Source organism: Cynocephalus volans, chromosome 13, assembly GCF_027409185.1.
Source record: "Cynocephalus volans isolate mCynVol1 chromosome 13, mCynVol1.pri, whole genome shotgun sequence".
Taxonomy (NCBI): Eukaryota; Metazoa; Chordata; class Mammalia; order Dermoptera; family Cynocephalidae; genus Cynocephalus; species Cynocephalus volans.
The window spans coordinates 98,271,160-98,291,276 of NC_084472.1; the positions used below are offsets into that span (position 1 = coordinate 98,271,160).

General features: G+C 33.7%; 1 protein-coding gene and 1 non-coding gene across 3 annotated transcripts in view; both read left to right on the top strand.

Annotated features, from left to right (window-relative positions):
* SGCZ (sarcoglycan zeta) overlaps nucleotides 1-20,117 on the top strand; it is a 477,366-nt gene that overhangs the window by 60,176 nt on the left and 397,073 nt on the right. The window lies entirely within an intron of this gene.
* On the top strand, nucleotides 16,322-16,424 carry LOC134362254 (U6 spliceosomal RNA). The gene has a single exon (XR_010021535.1). It is a non-coding gene; the product is annotated as a U6 spliceosomal RNA (small nuclear RNA).

Genomic DNA, 20,117 nt, shown 5'->3' on the forward strand with positions numbered 1-20,117 from the left:
TCTCTGTACTTAAATTTTAATGTCAGTAGAAAGGAAAGTGATTTATGTTCGTTTATTTTACTATACATGTAGATATTTTACATTTATTGACATGTATATACATTTATAATTCCTTATGTTCTGAGTTTAATGTTTATTCCATCAAATAGCATAATCTGATTTTATGTTTCATAACTATTGAAGCTAATTTAGGCACTAGAAAATTCTGAGAGACTGAAAAGGCCTTTAAAGCACTCTAACCTTGGAGACGATGGTTGACATTTTTGTGGTGAGAAATTTCTTCTCTTTAAACATTTCTAGTCTTTTAGCCTAACTCTAACAGCTGACTGTTGTGTGTAGAAGTGGGGATTAATGATTCTGCAGCAGGTATATAATTTCATAACAATTTGGCTCATAATAGTCTTCCGGAAGCAAAAGTAAAAACCATATCTGAAGCAATCATACCAAGGTTTTAAAATTATTTATATCATTTTCTATCATTTTAGCTCACTTTTGCTTTTAAGTTGCAGATAGGATTAGAAAGAATTTTTTTTTCTTTTTTTTTTTTGCATTGACCGAACGAATAGCAAAAGTGAAATTGCAGACCAAAAAAATTGAATTGACAAAGACTGGTCAATAAAAAGAATTGGAAATAATAAATTTTACAATTATTATTGTCTTAAATTTGGAAGCTTTTTAGACAGAAAAAAGTCTAGTCTAAATTTACTATTAATGATACTGTATTCATCTTCTAGTTTTTGTCTAATATGTAAAGATCCTTATATCTTTTTCCATTGTGTTAATCACATGATATAATGAGGGTGCAAAAGGGGTTTCAATATGCTATATCAACACTAATAAGCCTTCGATTTAAATTTAAATGTTCTTCTGTTTTCAGCAAATCAATAAAAACTAGGTCAAGTGTTTGGGTCCCTGTACAGGCCAGATGCCAAAAAACAAAAAAACATAAAAACTAAACATTTTATTCAAACATTTTCAAACATTTTATTCAAAGTTAGTGAAATAATAATGCAAATTAAAGTATCTAAGTTTTTCTATAATCATATTCTTAATCCTAATTGTTTAAACACATAGTAACGTATTCATCCAAATAATAGAATGATCCTATTTTCACTTTAAAAAAAAAAAACAGAATAATTGAAGGAATTGAGAACTCTTCAAATAAATACATGTGATGAAATAAAACCTATTAAAACTGACATAGTCTAAAACTTGACAACCAACTTGGCTGGCATTCCAATGTAATGCATTCTAATTAGACAGGTATTTGGTTCAATACCATGCTGCTCAAACAGATATTTGATGGAATGCCACTGATGGGGAAAGTTGTGGGCCCACCAAGGTATATCCCTGGAATTTTAATTTTCCCCAAAGATTTGAAGAAATTAATTCATATATCTTATAAAAATGAATATGCATAGTTCAAGAGTGAAAAATAAGATTAGCATGCTGAATACCCCATGGGCTCTGTCTCTGGGACCCTAGTTGTGGCATGTAGATATTCCTTCTGCTCTGGATTTAAAATTATTTCTAATAAAAAGATAGTGTTCAAATGCCTTTAGTCCCTCAATATCTTTTTTTTAGATTTCTTAATAAAAGTTTTCTATTCATTCATTTATTCATTCATTCACTCACTCATTTATTCAACAAATATCTTCTGGGGTCCTAATATATGCCAGACACTATTCTATGGGGTGGGGATAGAGTAGTAAGCAAAAGAGTCAAATATCCTTGGGTCAAGAAACTTATATTCCAGTGAGGGAGAAAGATAATAAATAAAATAAATAAGGAAATTATCTAGTATGTCAGATATTAATAAGTTCTTAGGAAAATAAAGATGACAAAGGGTTGTAGTTTACATAGAGTGACCAGGGCAGGTCTCACATAGAAAGTAATATACAAGTTAAGACCTAGAAGAGCTGAGGGAGTCAGCTTGTGTCATCATCCTAAGAAATATTGTGTGCAGCATGTCCCACGTGGGTACTGGCACCATGCGTCTCTTCTGGCTGTGGCCAGAGGTCATGGCCGTCCTCTTACCAGGACATATCACAAGATGTTAACCCTCTACAAGGGAGACAAGTCATTGTGGTTTCCTGACACAATGGTTAACTAGCCTGACCTGCTGGTTTATCTCCTAAACTCTATCCTGGAGAATGACTGTAGAGAAAAAGACATGCATATGTGACATTAATATAAAACATGTGAGAAAACCTAGGAGGGTAAAAAGCAGAGATAATTAGATTTGCGTTTTGACTTAGGTGTGATGATGTTTATATGTTTTGCTCTTTTCTTACCCCACTGTTTCTCAGGGACAATCCTTGACTTTTCACCCACCACCATTGCAGAAAACAAACAATGGATGGTCTTGACTTCGATTTGTAAGAGTAACTTTGGAGCAGTTCAGAGCCATAAAAACTGGGGAGTACTCAACGCTGGTACCTGGGGCTCTCTACTAAGGGGCATCTTTTCTCCTTATGCTTTAATTTTACCAGGAGGAACACAAGCAATGCATGTTTAAATACACACACATATATAAAGAGTACTTGATAATCTCAATAAACTATATGCAGAGTACTTAATAACCTTTGATAATTCAAAACCAACAAAAATTATACAAATACCTAGGAATATAAAAGAAAGATGACAATCAAAAATACAATGCAGCACACAGGTCAGAAGTTAAAAATGGGCATAATGAGTTTTCTTTAGGTGACAAACGGTAGATATTGATAGCAAAGAATTAAGAATCACAACTCATAAAGAAAGAGGCAAGTAAAATATTAGTTTCAAAATATAGTGGTTAAAATTATAACAGCCGTGAATGTCATAAATAGCAAAATGGTTTCAAGTGAGGATTAAAAGGCTAGGGCCTCTTCCAGAAGGGAGCAGAAATGTTATAAAGAAGTAGGAGATATTTATTCATTTAACAAATATTTATTGAACAATGCCAGGCATTGTTCGCAACACCTGAAATACATCTGTACTCAAACATATAAATATGCTTGTCCTTTGGGCTCTTACTGGAAAAAAAAAAAAGAAAAGAAAAGAAATGGAAGGAAGGAAGGAAGGAAGCAAGGAAGGGCATCAATGTTGCAATAAGTAGATAACAGTTGTTCATGGCAAATACTAATAAACAAATCAATTCAGAAATCAACAGAGGGAAGTACTGTTTGAAGAAATATGACAACAAATCTAGAGAAATGAAGAACAGATAAAAATGTTCACTTAAAAGGATTCTTAGGATTTAAAATGCAATGAGAATTTTTACAGTATTTTTCTTATACTTCCGTTTCCATTTCACTTCATTACACAATTTTCATTAATATGTTGAACTTGAAAGCTTTTAAATGACTGCTTATCATAAATCTCTTCCAACAAGTCTATAAATGAAATAATATATTTTAAAATTTCCAGTAACATGTTTAAAAATTATTCTGCATTGAGTTATGGTTACAGTTATTAGCAGTACACTTTAAAATTATTATTGTTCATAATGACATAAATACATTGTTTGTATTCTAAACTCTGACTAATAACTTGAAACAAAAATTTAAATTGTATTGTAGATATAACCCTAAATGAGATGAAGGATTTTTTTCCTTATCGATAAATTCATGTGCATATGAATAAATATTACTTATTGCAAGAAAAGGTTCAGCATCAATTCTATTCCTATTTTCAGTTTTATGAATGTAAGCTCAGTAAAATCTTAGTCTCAAGAAAAAGTAAAATGAGATAAAAGTCTTTTTTCATAGTGATGTTACTGAATTATTTGAAATCCTTCAGAAACACAGCACAAGAACTACATGGATCCATTGTAAAAAATAATTTTTAATGATTTGTTAGCTAACTATTCTAATAGGTTCTCTCTCAATTTTGTTGAAAGCAAAGAATTGTGAACCACCTGACAAGCAAAATAATTTACTTCTTTATAAAAATAATTGATTTTCTCAATTTCTAGTTACTCCAATAAAAAGGCTGTACCCAAACTAATCAAGTCAAATGATTATTGATTACATCCTTACCTTTTACTTGTAGGCACACAATTTTTTATCCAATATTCAAAGTAATTTCTTATTTCAATATATATTTCCAAAATAATATCGTTTGATAAAGATATCCTATTATCCTATCATATGTTTAAATCTATTTGGTCAAAACTTTGGAGCTGTATTCAGAGCATTAAATTTATGAAAAAAAAAATCTGCTATATAATCACATTAGCAAAGGCAGACATTACTTAGCAAATCCAGACAACACTGTCTTCCAACATCAGAGCTCCTTTGTTCTAGAAATGGCTGATACATGCTATTATGTGTTTTGAGGAACATGAAAAAAAATTTGAGAAATAAGTCATGAATCTCATCTTACAGATTACTAAAAGCAGTCAAGTTTAAAATGATATAGATCTCTTATAAGATTAATTTATCTATTTTATAAATTATAAACGGTAAAAGGTTTATATGGTACACCTCAATATTTAATTTTAAGTATGTAATACAATGGGTATTAAATTTTTTAGCTATTTATCAAGAGATGTTGTACACAGAATAATGGCTCCAAAAGATATTCATGTACCCAGAAACTGAATATGTTAGGTTATATGGCAAAGGAGAATTAAGGTTGCAGATGCAATTAAGTCAGCTAATCAGTCGACCCTAAGATGGGGAGGTCATCTTCCATTATTCAAGTATATCCAATGGAATTACAAAGATCCTTAGAAGTAGCAGAGAAAAGCAGAGGAGTCAGAGTAATAGAGATTCAAAATTGCTACACTCCTGGCTTTGAAGTCAGAAGAAGGGACCGTGAGACAATAGAGGCAAACTCTGGAAGCTGGAAAGGCAAAGAAACAGCCTCCAGAAGGAATGTAACCCTGCTGGCACCTTGACTTCAGCCACTGAGATCTGAACTTCTGACCTCAGGAACCGTAAGATAATAAATTATCATTGTTTTAAGCCATTACCAAGACTGTGAAAGAAAATCCAAGATACTCCAAATGCCCAAACTCCACATTTCATCTGATTTTAGAATCTCTCAACAAAGGTCAAAACATATAACATCTAAAGTGATTATTCACTCTAGGTAAAGTATGTATGAAACAGGAAAACTGAGGCAGTCTTACCCAGCTCATGTTTAATGCATGTTGATTAACAAGTAAAGCATGTTTCCTCCAGAAAATGTTTTCAAGTGTCCCTTTATTGGGTGCTCTGTAAGTTTTTAATCTAGAGGCAACAGTAAGGTTAAGAAGAAGTTTAAGAATATGCCTTTGTTTTAAAAATGCTTTTGTAAGTCAGCAGGTGGTTAAGAACAGGAGGAAAAAATACTAATCAAAATTAAGCATCTGGAAAAAATGTCCAAATTCCCCTTGGTAAATATTTATGTGTCTTTGAAAGGAAGGCATACTTCTCTTTAAAGAGAACTGCTCTTGAGAATATAAGTTTGGTGAAGTAGGATAATTGGAATCTAAAGGATGCCAAAGGAAGGCAGTTGATATCTATGTATATGAAATTGGTAAGGAAAATATGAAAGTGATAAAAATTCTATTAAAAAATGCAGAATTTAAAAATGTAAAAGCAAATTCTAGGAAAATAAATATAAAGTGTATAAAAAGTAAACTAGCAGAAGATCAGGCCCATCAAATGGAAGGCAATGAAAGTTGAAGCATAGCATAAAAATACAGTAAATTAAGCATAAAATAGTATTAATCATAATACATTCAAATAGGTTAAACTAGCCAATGACAAATGGAGGTGCTCTGACTATATTGCAACAAGCAAGATTTAGCAATCTGTTGCATAGAAACTACAAAATTTAAAGATACAGAGAATTGAAAAACTAAAACATGAGAAAAAAATATATAGGCACATATGGTGCAAAAGAAAATTTGTGTTGCAATTAAAAATGTGACAAAATAGAATTGAAGATGAGACATTGCATATTAATACATGTATAAGGAACAATGTTTCAAGAAAATGTAATCATTTTGAATAGCAATGTGCCTAATTCACATATATAAGGTAAAACTCACATAAATTCACAGAAAGTAAAATTTGACAGAGATGTGGGTAGAACTGGAAAAGTCAACAGTTACAATTAGATTTTTGATACATTCTTAGAAATTGATACATCAAGCGATATAAGCAAATAACAGAAGATATAAATAATCAATTACAAAAAAAGTTAATTTTGATCATTGAAAACAAAAAATAGCATTTTCTATTGTGATTTTCACTGTATGTAGAGGTAATATTTAAGGTGATTATCTATAGTGGAGAGAAGGTAAAGGAAGCAAATTGGTGGCACACTTTAAGTGATAAAATGTTGACACTAATAGATTGTGATAAGCAAAGAACATATGTTTAAATCTGTAGATTAATCACTGAAGAAATACAAAAAATATATCTAAAAACAGTATAAATACATTAAAATACTAAAATTTTGAATACCACAGAAAAACAGATATTAGGATACACTAATAAAAAAAGAGAGGGGCCAAACACAAAATAAATAATAAAATGTCAGACTTAGGTCCCAACATATCAATAATTATATTACATTTAAATGGTCTAAGCACACCATTTAAAAGACAAATTTTCAAAATGGCATACAAAGAATAATTTAATTTTATAGTGTGTATAAGAAACCCACTGCAAATATGATCATATAGACAAGCTGACAGTAAAAGGATATAGCATGAAAAAGATACACCACACAGACACCTAAAAAATAGGTAGAGTAGATGTACTAGTATCAGACAAAGTAGATCACAGCGAATAAAAGCATCTGGAACAAAGAGGGACATTACAAAATGATAAGAATCACTCATCAAGAAGACACAACAATCCTAAATTTGAATGCACCAAATAGTAAAATGTCAATAGTGGCAGAACTGGAAAGAAAAATAGACAAATCCACAGTTACAGTTGAACCCTTCAACATTTCTCTCTTCGTATCAATAGAACCACTAGTAAGAACATCAGCAAGAATATAGAAAAACTGAAAGATGTCATTGAACAATGAGATCTAATTAGCATTTATAGAACATTCCAACAAACAATAACATACTACACATTTTTTTAAGCACAGGACACATTCATCAATATAGACCATATATCTGATCATAAAAGACAAAGATTGTCAGAGTAGAATAAGAAACTTCTAACAAGATTCAAAGTAAAAGAAGGGAAAAATGCATGCTACACAAGCACCAACCAAATAAAATGCATACATCTATAATATCAAGCAAATAAACTTCAAAGCACTAAGAATTAGCCAAAATAGTCATACTTCATTAGGATAGTCATATTTCTTTATGATAAAGAGGTCTATCCACGAAAAAGATGCTGAATCTTATAAGAAAGTAACTAAAAAGATAATCTAAACTCTAGAAGAAGTACAAAAACAAGGATTCATTACAATGAACAATGACAGATACAAAGTTATCAGACATAGGACAGATTAATGGAAGATGTTTATAACACTTAGGGCAAAGGGATATTATTGACATTCAAATCAACAAAGTCAACAACGAAAAAATAGTAAATTCAATAGAAAAATTGGCCGAACATTCCCAGTAGTAATCTGACAAATGCCAATGTCCACAAATAAAATGAGATATTTTCATCACTTGCTTAGAAATATATGGATCTTAGATGATATTTTGTGATGAGGATATGAAGAAAACCACCTTTATGAGTAGTGGATGAGAAATTAAATGGTTATAGACATTTTGGAGAATAATTTTGCAGGACCTATTTAAAAATAAATGTACTTATATATCCTATGACCTATTATCTCATTCTTGGGTATATATCCCAGGCAAACTGTGACACATGACCAAAAGGGTACGTTTACAAGGACACTGCCTACGTAAGTGGATCTTTTGGTAGCAGGCATGAGTGTCAATTCTACTGTGGGACTGGATAAGTAAATTGGTGGATTAATTTTATGGGAAACTAGGCATCAGTTAGAAGGGGGAAAAAAGCTAAAAGAATCTACAGGAATGTGGCAATGTATGAAGAACATTATGCTTTGTGAAAAGTTAAAAATAATATTAGAATTACAGCACAATACTGTTCTTTAAAAATGTATACACTCATATATATATACACATACACACTCAGAAAATAACTGTGTATTTTGTAAGAATTCTTAGAGTCAAGGGCATTTATCAAACACATTGCAACACCTGACTATGGCAGGGGATAGGGAATAAAATGAATTAAATCAATAAGTAAAACCAGAGAGAAACTTGTAGGAATCAATGGTGATAACGTCTCATGAACTAAGAAGAACGATTAATTTAATTCTCAGTAACTGTGGTACAAAAGGTAGAGATTTTAAAAATCAATGAGCCTTAGCATAGAGATTATCCTACAGCAAAAAATCTTATTTTAAATCCTTACCTTGGATTGTTTGATAGAGGAATGGTCTCCTATGTGAGGTAGTTAGATGCACTAAAAATCTCATGGGAGTGTGGGACAACAATATTTAAAATACTATTTATATTTATTTTTTGCTCCTTGCTACACCAGGGCTTAGTGTCTAAATACCAGGAGACCACATGATGTTTCTACTTTTCAGCCCATTTCCCAGCTTCCAGTACCATTAAATATTTTGTTTGTTCCCCTTTGTTCCAGCCAAGTTTCTCTGCCCAAAGCAGGACTGCTCTTCAGACTACCTATGATCCCAGACTCAGAGAGTGCCCTCATGGACGGGAAGAGTTGCTGATCTGTGATCACCTAGGAAGACCTTGTTCTTTTCTAGAATTTAGTTCATTTAAACTTTAGGTCCACACTTTTTTGATAGCTTTAAAGAAAAATATGATTTTTTTAAAAAGTTTATCTAATTTCTTCTCATTATGGCAGAAGTGATTACCTTTTATAATTTGTCTTATTTTAATTGGAAGAAGAATCTCTGACATTGCAATTTTAATGTTTTTCTGTCCTTTGACCTTAGCGGAGCAATTAAGTCCATGTCTATTTCCTATAAATTTATTGAAGGACTAAGTTTTAAAATATACCTAGAATGCATCATGTAAAGTAGCTAGTGTACACTAATGATTTACAATTGTTACGACTACACACTGACAACACATGACCAATTCTGTAGCTTCCTTAGACCTAACCCTAGAGTTTCCTAACAACACTTAACTGCAAAATAATCCTATTTAATTTTTCAGTGGGGCTAGGGATTTGGTTCATAAGCTGCTGCCACAATAAGTGAATCAATTATGTCAATCAGCATGCTAATTCATTCAGCAGACTTTTTTTTTGTAGGAATATTTGCTCAGCGAAGGAAGTAATGCATTGATTTGATTTCTAGTAGAAGCTATTTCTCTCATTGTGAACCTTTTACAACCCTTTCATGCTCTGGCTGTCTTGAAGGGCACTGACATATATTACTCATAGAAGACGATACACATTGTCCCCTACATAGCAAGAATGCTTATTCTTCTTTAACTATTTCTTGATAAACTCTATATCTCATGGCCATTGAATCTAACCTCTGTGAGATTTGCAAAACATTCCTCCAAAAATTCGGATTTATGCTTGATCGGGTATAATGAAATTAGCAGGCAGGGGTCAACTTGAGATCATGTTCTGAAAGGTGGCTTCAGAAATCTGGGACAAACTTGTGGGTATAAGATCAATTTAGACACAGGCCCACAGATATCTCTGAATTCCGTGAGAAAAAGTGGAGAGGAATAATATTTAGGGCAGCTAGTATAGTGCTGCCTTCTCATGCTTGACATTAGCAAATTAAAACTTAATACTAGTGCTCTAGAGCCTAATAATAACTAGTAATATTTGTGTCTGTCAAAAAGCCATTGCAGGCTACTGTAAAAACCAACTAGGCAAACATCTGACATCTATTTGCATCTCCGGTTAAAAACAGTCACATGTCTGCTGATGCTGCAGTCAAGGCTGCATATTAAGGGGTTCTGTCTCTCGTTGGGGACATGTTTTCCCAAATGCTAATCTTTGACTGACTAAAAGTTTTGTAGCCATAGCCTGTGCAAGTATTGGTTGTTTGGAAATAAAATCAAACCACTTCTTCTCATGAATGATTGAAAAAGTAATGCAAGGAGCTGGTGTGTGTTAGTGTATGTGTCTATGTGCATGTGTGTGTGTATGCATGTATCGACACACGTGTGTGTATTCAGCTTTATTTGTGGTAAAATTAGACTGGGGAATGAAGATCATTCTACTTCCCTCACTGTAAAACTTTTGACTCATGGGGTTCTGAAACTCAGTCACAGCTGTAGAAGACAGACTCTGGAAAGCAATAGCTGGACTGGGCCTGGCTATGCAGCTCTTACACAGCAGCTCCCTGCTTTGTGCAGCAAGCTGCTTTAAGAAATGAAAGGTAGTGATTGAGACAGACAGGCTCTGTAGTCGCATTTCAGTTTCTTGGGATGACCACCTTTTTAATGCAGACCAGCAAATATCTAAATCTCCTGAGTGTCTTTTATCAGATTAAATACTTCTTCCACGGAAATAGTGAGTTGAGAAGAGAACCTGAGAGAAGCCAGAAGCACTGGCTTACATGCTTCCTCCTGAAGACCAGAGGAGAAGTGTCTCCTCTCTGCTTGTGAGAGTTGAATGGGCAGGTCAATATTGCTTGTATGTTTGTCCTTCAGCTGGTTAAATTGCCACGTGCTTTTTTCCTTCCATCTTTTGAATCACGGTTTATAGGAAAAATTCATGCACAGAATTATTAAATGTAAGGAAAATCCACCCGACTTGTTGTCAAAGAGTGTAGCTACATTTATCCATTCAGAATGGACAGTAATAAAAATACTAAAAATAAATACAAAACTATAACTAAAATAATCACTGCTAAAGAGAAGAGCTATATATACCCTGCTATGAACCCTTAAGGACATCAGGTAAAGCTTCCCTTGTGAGGTGGGAGAGGAGATCAAAGAGTAAACTAAAATAAGAGTAGAGATAATGAGATAGATATAGGATGGGAGTGAAAAAAAAAGCATTTGGATAGGAAGAATGAAGTCCAGGAGACAAGAAGGAGCATGTCTCACTCACGGAATAAAATATTACTGAATCATTTAGATCAACGAGGTCCAGACCACAAGATGAAGGTAGAGGGAAAAAAGAGGGCCAGATTTTGCACTGCTTAAATCCTATTTTGGACTCGTGGTGTTTATCCTATTCTTCATGAAAAATCATTGGGGGCAGGGGTTAAGCAGATAAATTTTAGTTATATTTACATTTCAAATAAATAATTCTGGATATAGCACAGATACTGATTTGGAGAAAGAACCAGGAGAGTAGTTTAGAGGCTGGCGCCATAGCCCAGGTGACAAATGGTGTTGGCCAGAACCCCATGACGGTGATGAAGATAGAAAGAGAAAAGTAAATTCAAGAAATATAGAGAAAGTACAATATGACAAGACGTGGTGATTGGAAATGGAAATGTGAGGGAGAAAAAAATGTCAAGGACAATTTGCAGATGTGTGGTATAGGTAGAAGTTGACATCATTCCCTTAAAAAAAAATAAGGAATGTGGCAAAGAATACCAGCATTAGTGAGAGAGTCTCTGGGCTGATTAAAGTATCACAAAATGGAACTTTTTCAAATCCACTTGGAAAAATTAAGAGGGTTGAGGCTTGAACCATAAAAGGAGGTGATGGTGGCAACAGTGGCCATGAGACTAGAACTGTCCCAGTCTCTGGAAAGGCTCGATGGAAATGAACAGACAGAGAATGGAACACTTGTTTCACATTTCTTCTTGGGGTCTTGTTCTACCTGAAGGAGTAAGTATTTAGGTCTTAGTCAGAGTCGCAGATGTGGGTAAGCCCTACGGTGAATAGGAAACAGTGTAAATGAAAGCAATTCACCTAAGTCATCTCTCCTCAGTTTTATGCACTAAACATTTACTGATTTTTCTTCAGGTTTAAATAATATGATAGGTGTTATACAGTAATCACTTTATAAACCATCTTCTCTGGTATTGGTATTAATACATAAAGAAGTATAATTTTTTAATGTAGTATTGCTTTCAACTTACATCAGTCCTTACCCGTTACCCCAATTCACTAATCAGATCGTTTTGGTGATAAGTTACATTTTGAAATTCATGAAATGTATGGAAGGCTGCGGTGATGAACCTGCAGGAGTCGGACACAACACACACACTGGATTCACGTGAATGAGCACAATTTCATCATGAAATCTTATACGTAAAACAAATATTTTACACATCTATTGTTCTCTTGCTTTATGAAGAGTCATCTGTCTCTATCAAAGTAAGTTCATGTCTAGTTTTTCCATTTTCTATCATAAATTATGGCACTAAGTTTTACAAATATTAATGGTGAGCCATACTCACCCGTGACTATTTATGACTGAATTGTCATAGATTTATTGGACAATTCCTGAGTAACTAATGGCTAGAATTTTATTATTCTATGATGATAATGGATTTTACGGTATCCAAGCTTCTGACATATTGGGGGAAATTTATTTCTATCTGGGTCAAAATTTAAATCAGTTGTGATACTCAATCCACTCAAATATATTCTCCAAGTGGAACTATTAAGATGAAATACCAAGGAGTTTCCCCAAGGCACCAATTTATAATCTATACGTGCAACGTGGGGTTGTTAGACCAAAGCATAATGTAAAGATGAGTATTTCATCTCTTGTCTACTTTCCCTAACGTGTTTCTTACTCCTAGTAACCTAAAAACTGTATATTTCAAGCAAAGGAAAATGAACGCAAATAGATGTGTTCTATTATACATTTTAATACAAAAAATGTATTTATATTCACATCAGCTTTGATTTAGCTGTTAAAGGATGTAACAAACTTACATTTTTCAACATCTTATAACTCTGTATTTATTACAAAGTACATAAATTCTTTAGATCCTTAAGTGTACTATTTAGTGCATTTCTCAAGTAGTGTCCTGCCACAATAAAATAGTTTAGTCCTCAATTAACCTTAGAATCTCTATATACCCACCTTAGTTAAATATTCTTAACAGTTTATGGGAGCATGTAATTTACTAAGAGATCCCTCATGTATGGTGCCTGGGCCCTTAAGAGTATTTTAGGTTGTGACCCAGTAGAGTGCGTGTGTGTGTAGGTGGGTGGGTATGGGTGTGTGTATGGGGGTGGGGGGACACATACATATACTGTGGCATGTGTCTGTTGGGGAGTCATCATTAGGAGTTTGGAGGCGTGAGGAGCATGAATTTGTAAACATTCCTACATGCCTAGTTAATAAATGTGCCAAACATGGTCAAAAATAACTAAACCAAGAAAACAAAATGGACATTAATTAATTTTAATACTGGTTAGGGAAGGCATATTCAAAATCAAGAAAAATAAAAAAAAAAGAAATGAAAGATTTAAAAATTGGTTAATAGAATGAGACAGAAATATTTTTTAAAGTTGTTGGTATATGATAAATGTGAGTAAATAAAGCTAGGACTGATGAGACTGTCAATTGATTAAAAACAATACTTAAGATTTAAGCTAGTGAAACAGGTACATATGATCTTCTAATTCCGTTATTCTGTCTCAAGAATGACTTGATAAAAAGATTTATTTCTGATGCTCACCTCAAAAGACCTTAAGAGCTTGTATCAAAATCTGAAATGTTGAAATAAAATGTCTTTTTTTTTAATGGTATGTGTGCGTTCCTGTTAAGTTCAATAATGTAAAAAATAACCAATGACCACTTATTAAGTGTCTATTCTTATTCTTTGAATTTTAATTTCACATAAAAACTTGTGATCTTCTGTCCTCAGTGAGAGAGCGAGAAGTCAAAGAGCAGAGTGATGGAGACTGAGAGCATGAGACTCAGCAGCCCTCACTTTACGGTGCATTTTCTACACTATTTCAGAATCAAGAAACATATGCTTTGAAACACTCAGCATGCCACTAACAATATTGGTATTTCTGAGAGCAGAATATGGAAGGTTAAAGATATTCCATATGTCTGTACTACAATAAATAGCAGTATGATACACAGAAGACATAAATTTACAAGCACTCTTGTTTATGAAAAATGTAGATAGAGTTATACAGGCAAGATGCAGGAAAAAGGTCATGGGCAAGCTGGATGTGGTGTGAGATCCAGCCAGATATATTTATTATGCATTAAAATCTCATAAAATGCCAATTTCAAATATTTTCTTTAGTTTGTTTGATGTGTTTTCACCACATCATCATTTTAGTACATATGTTTTGTGTAATAAAAATGGAAATAAATTAGCCCATCTCCCTTTTTCCACCTTCACGTCCCACCCCTATTACCTTTTATACACACACATGCACACACACACATGCACACTGACCAAAATTAATTCAGATTGGAAAAATGGGGTCTTTGTGGCAAAAACGTTAATTTATATTAGTAAAAGTATCACGCCAGTTTGAATCATATTTGCAATCCTTTTAATAAGAAAGATCTTGCTTAATTTTTTGAAGGCTATTTTGTATCCATTTCATAATTTTGTGACCACTGAAACAGATTTGTCCATCCCCAGGCACAGTGAATATAGTAAGTAGTAGTTTAGAATGGATTTTTACAAGTCATTTTTCTCATTCTAATGTTGGGATGCAACCATAACTCATATGAAATGGCCTCATTAAACTAATTTTCTGATTATGAATTCTTAAGTAAAAGGAGAATTCCACAAAAATTTATACTACACTTTCATATTTAATAAAATTAAGAGCCTGAGAAAACTGATGTGTTCTGTAAAAGTGAATTACTTCCTATTTAGTTCCATTGGTTTGCAGTGTTTTAACGTTATACTAAAATATCTATGAATGAATAGTTGATATAAATTTTTCTTTTGATGGTTGCTGCTGCATCAAAGTATGAATCCCAGTATATTTTTCAATTTTCTGTTGCTTATAACAGAATACCTGAAACTGGGTAATTTATAAAGATAAGAGTATTTATTTCTTACAGTTTTGGAGGCTGGGAAGTCCAAGGTCTGGGCAGTGGGGTGCATGTCTAGGGAGAGCCTTCTTGTTGGGGGAAACTGTCTGAAGACTTCAGAGACACTCCAGGCAACACATGGGCTGAACAAGAGCAGGTTTCCATATTGTCTTCCTCCCTTTATAAAGCCCCCAGTCTATTCCCCCAAAACTTACTAAACCATTAGCCCATTAGTCCATGAATGGATTAATTCGTGAGTGAATAGTCCACATCAACCAATCAGCTCTTAAAGGCTCCACCTTTCAAATACCATAAGCTCCAGCTTCAGCTTGGGGATACATTCAAACCACAGCAGCAGAAACTAATTAAAATTAATCTTTAGTTAAGTGTCAAACAAAAATACAGGGGATGGAGTTAAATAGGTAAGAAAAACTTAAGACTATTGCAATAGGGGTAAGGAATATTGAAACAGGGGAGAAGGATTGAACTCAACTCTGTTGAAACAAAAGGTGGGAGAGTTTTTAAGCACTGGCATGAGCTAGTGAAATCTACTGGATGATGTCAGGAGGGAGGTTGTTTAACATGATTAGGACAGATATGTTTGCTAATTGAGGTTTATGGAAGTTAGGCTCCTACCCTCCCACAGAGAATGCAAGATAGGTGTGCTACTTTTCTTGATCATTACATTTCAAGAAGATAGCTCCCAGATCCTTGAGAAAGACATTTTTGTGTGGTAGAACTGGCCAGAGGCTGGGAGAAGATTTACATCTCAGAGGGTTAGAGAAAGAATTTACAATTGCAAGTTTACTAAAATACATGATCTAAAAAAATGAAGATCAGGGCCTAGAGTCAGGAAGAAAACTGTTTAGGCTTTTGTCAAGCTGAGGGGAAAGTTAGGGCCATCTTGGTCAAAAGCAATAAACTAAAAACAGTCTAGATTATTTTAAAAACGATGGAATACAGATACTTATTTCAAGCTTTTATTCATAATATAATACAGGCCACATATCAAACCATTAACCTTTAGCTTCTAGTAATAGGATTAAAATGTCTTATTAATGGCATCAAAGAACTAGTGAGATAGTAGGGACTAACCAGACCGTGGTTTAGATAGGGCCATAAGCCAGAAAGAGGAAATCTAGTGTTCAGAGCTATTTTTGTGTCAGGGTATTTGCCTCTCTGTAGGAAGCAGCCAAGAGGCTCAGCTGTGCATTTGGGAACCCCATGGACTTAGGGGAAGAAAAGTTGTTTCTCAAAGCCTGTGAAGAGTGGGAACCCTGATTAACCACCCAGTTGTCTGGAAACCTGAAGGACTGTGTCCTGAAAAAGGGTAAAACAGAATTAAACTTGTCATCACACTTACTGCAATGTGGAAGCACCAATCCTTAAAATAGTATTAAGAGGCTCTCTTCAGCAGCACACATACTAAAATTGGAATTACACAGATAAGATTAGCATGGCCCCTGAGAGGATGACATGTAAATTTGAAACACATTTCGTATTTTTAAAAAATAGTATTAAGTTGCGTCTGAGACTACTTATGTCCCCAGTTGCCTGGCAAAAGAAAATTCTACGGCAAGGTAACATCAGCTGAGGATTCAGAAATACTATAGATTTTAAACCATCCCCAAGTAATAAATTTTGCCCCTGGAAAATATAATTGAAATAAATTGTCACTAAACAGAAGAGCAATGGTTTAAAATAACAAACATTTCAATATTCAAACTCTTATAATCTGGAAGAAACAGACATAATGCTAATTAGCACGTTTAGGTGACAACAAAACAAGCAGAAAGCAAGGGAGCTAATGATTTGGAATCCATAATGCCATATTTCATTTGCCTTATATTATATTCCCCATTGCTTACAAATATTATGCATTTTAAAACACCAACATACTTGCAAAGCATTTTAACAGGACTTGATTCAGAATGGTTTTATATTCTTATTTAGGGTAGCAATAAAAAGAAAACTTTTTTAATTGTATTTGGAAAGTAAGAGTTGGAATATAACTAACACTATAGAAACCGAGTTTATGAGTGACTTCTTTTGTAGTATTTAAAATAATGATTGATCTTTATTATTTAGGGGATATATTACTTAGGATACAGACTAAGCTGCTGTAGCAAGACACCAAAATATAGTGTCTTAATAAAATGGCAGTTTATTTCTCTCTAGGGTAACAGTATAGTGTTGAGGGATCCAGGACTGGTGGGAGGCTCTGCTTCACAGGTATCCCCAGACACCCCTACGGGATGGTCCCTAGAACCATCCACTCTCAACAAATGGCCTCTATTTCTTGGTTCCAGGAGGACTGCAACAGTGCTCTTTACCAGGCTACTGCAAGGGGAGAGGAAGTTTGGGCAGGTGCATTCTTTAAAATGATGACCTAAAAGTAGTGTGACTGTATCATTTATTGTCCAAACCAGGGCAACTTTGAGAAAAAGAAAAAAAGGAGTGCTAAAAATACATTCTTTTTAGCAATATTTATTAGGTGAAATTTTTTTCTTATTATATTGATATATCTAAGAAAATAGTTTTGTTCAAAATATAAAATACTTTTTAAACTAGCTTATATTCATGTGCTTGCTGCCATAGAAAGGTAGGTGTTAGTTGTGGTGTGTTCAGAAACAGTTAAGAAAAGAGAGGCAGGTGGTATTACTGGTCATCCTTCAGATAATACTTTTCTGGTAAACTGAGAGCTCTATTCACTGCACCCTCGAGGGTCTCACACACTGTGAGATGAAACCGAGCTCCATGTACAACAGGGAGGTCTACCAAGCTCATTAGAGCCTATTTCAATGCAACCATGAGTGATGTAGTTAAAAATTAAACATTCTGGGATAAACCCTAAACTAGAAAGGAAGAGAGAAAGAGGTCTGGGAAATGTAGTTTTGAGTTGGATGATAATGTACCCAGGTAAATCTCCAGCAGGGATTCTAAAACAAAGAGCAGAGGGTGAGAGGAAATCCTGTGTAAATTAGTAGCCTCTGGGTCAGTGACTTACATGGCTTTTCTACTTTCTTGCTTTAACTAATTATTTCCAGCCCTCTAAAAATATAGGTGTGAGCAAAGGAGTGTCATTTCACAATGACTCACTAACTGTCGCTGTAGTTGATGTTATAAAACATTTAATATATGTTATTAAAAGGCAAGAGATGTTTCACCATGAAATTTATTTAATATGAGGCTAAATGATCTCTGAAGTTCATTACCAGCAATGATCTTCTGTAGTTTATTATATTAATCATATTAATGAGTGACAGAAATATTTGTTGAATATAAATATGGTCCTTATGTTTTAAATTTGGTTCATACAGATAATTTTTTAACTTAAATATTATGATCTCCATTTTCCAGAAGAAGAAAGTAGCTAAAAGAAGTATCTTCCTTGAAACCATACACAAAACCAAACATAAAATATGATTCCAGGTTCATCTTTCTCCAAACCAGGACTCATTCAGTGTACTGTAACAATTTTATTAACGTGCAAAAAAGATAAGCAATTGCTTGACTAACCAAGAGAGCATTGGAATACCAAAAAGTATATCAATGCAAGTTTGTTTTATTTAAAGAGACATGATCTATTTATTAATCTTTAAAAAGTATACCAAAGCATAATCCTATAACTACCTAATAATTATTTAAAATAGTAGTGTCTGACTTGCTGTGGTCAATGTTTTACAGTCACTAATTTGAATAGCGTGCACTTAAACAGCTCTTTCATTGTAACATTTCTCTTTGACATAGTCATGAAAGTTTGTCATGCAGAACCATATTAATAACAAACTGGATATTATAGAAATCTAAACAGAAATATAAAGATAAAATAGAAATATAAAAGATATCAAAATTATATTTCCAGGTCCAAAGGTAATTGTGTTGTGTAGCTAGTTTTATAATTTTGAAAGGTATTATGTATAACTACTCAATATATGACATATTGTTATAATTATTTAATTGCCTCAATTTTTAGAGCAATCTCAGGCATAATTAAGGCTACTTATCAGCTGCTCTCTAATAATACGGCATATTCTCTAGTGTTTCTCCGTAGTAGTTAAGGTTTAGCAAATGCAAAAGCTTGGTTTTCATGAGCTAGATGCTAAGTGGAGAGAATGAAACTTTCTTCAATCCACTTTAGAGCAATCAGATCACGTATGTTATTGTGAAGCTTAAAGGAATAAACATGAATTTATTAAAGTCATAGCACATATAATTAATGTAATCTTGTTCTCAGGCTAAACTGAAAAAAAATACTTTGTCATTTATGCTACATATATATCCATAATATTTATATATATGTTAATTTACCTTAATTGAACCCTGTTACACTTATTTATTTTTTTTAACTTACAGTTAATGAAGATTTAGCCATTAGAGAGGTTAGGATCAAATGTGATCATTCACATGATATAATGTAACTTTCTCTGAATTTCCTTATCAACATAATTTAAATGATCACAAATGAATAAATTAGTATTGAAGCCAAATACCATTTGTAACACAATTTCCCCCTGCCAATGATTGTAACTTACTTAGATATCAGATTTTCTATTAAAGTATATTTTTAAAATGTGGAAATCTCACTTGTCTCAAAGATAATAAGTCAGTCTATTTGAGAGGAGCCTGGACCTTACTAGTATCAGTAGATCCACAGGTGACTCCAATGTTCCACTGCAGGTAAGAGATAGAGCCCTTTGGAGTAAGAGAGGTCATTAGTTGTATTAGTCAGTGTTCTCCAGAATGTCTGGATATTTGCATGCATGCGTGTGTGTGTGTGTGTGTGTGTGTGTGTGTGTGTGTGTGTGTGTAAAGAGAGGTATTACAAGAATTAACTCATGTGATTAAGGAGTTGTAGAGGCCTGAGACATTCTTCTATCTGCAGTCTGCAAGCTGGCTCCAGGAAAGCCTGTGATATAAATTCCAGCCCAAATCCAAAGGCCATGAGAACTAGAGGGATGATGGCGTAAGTCCCAGTCCAAAGGTAGGAGATCAATTTCTCAGCTCAATTAGTCAGGCAGAGAAAAAGAATTCAATCTTCCTTTACCTTTTTGCTCTATTCAGGCCCTCAACAGATTGGGTGATGTCCACCCACATGGGGGAGGGCCATATGGCTTACTCAGTCCACCAATTCAAATGTTAATCTCATCCAGAAACATCCTCAAAGACACATCGTTAAATTATGTTTAACCAGATATT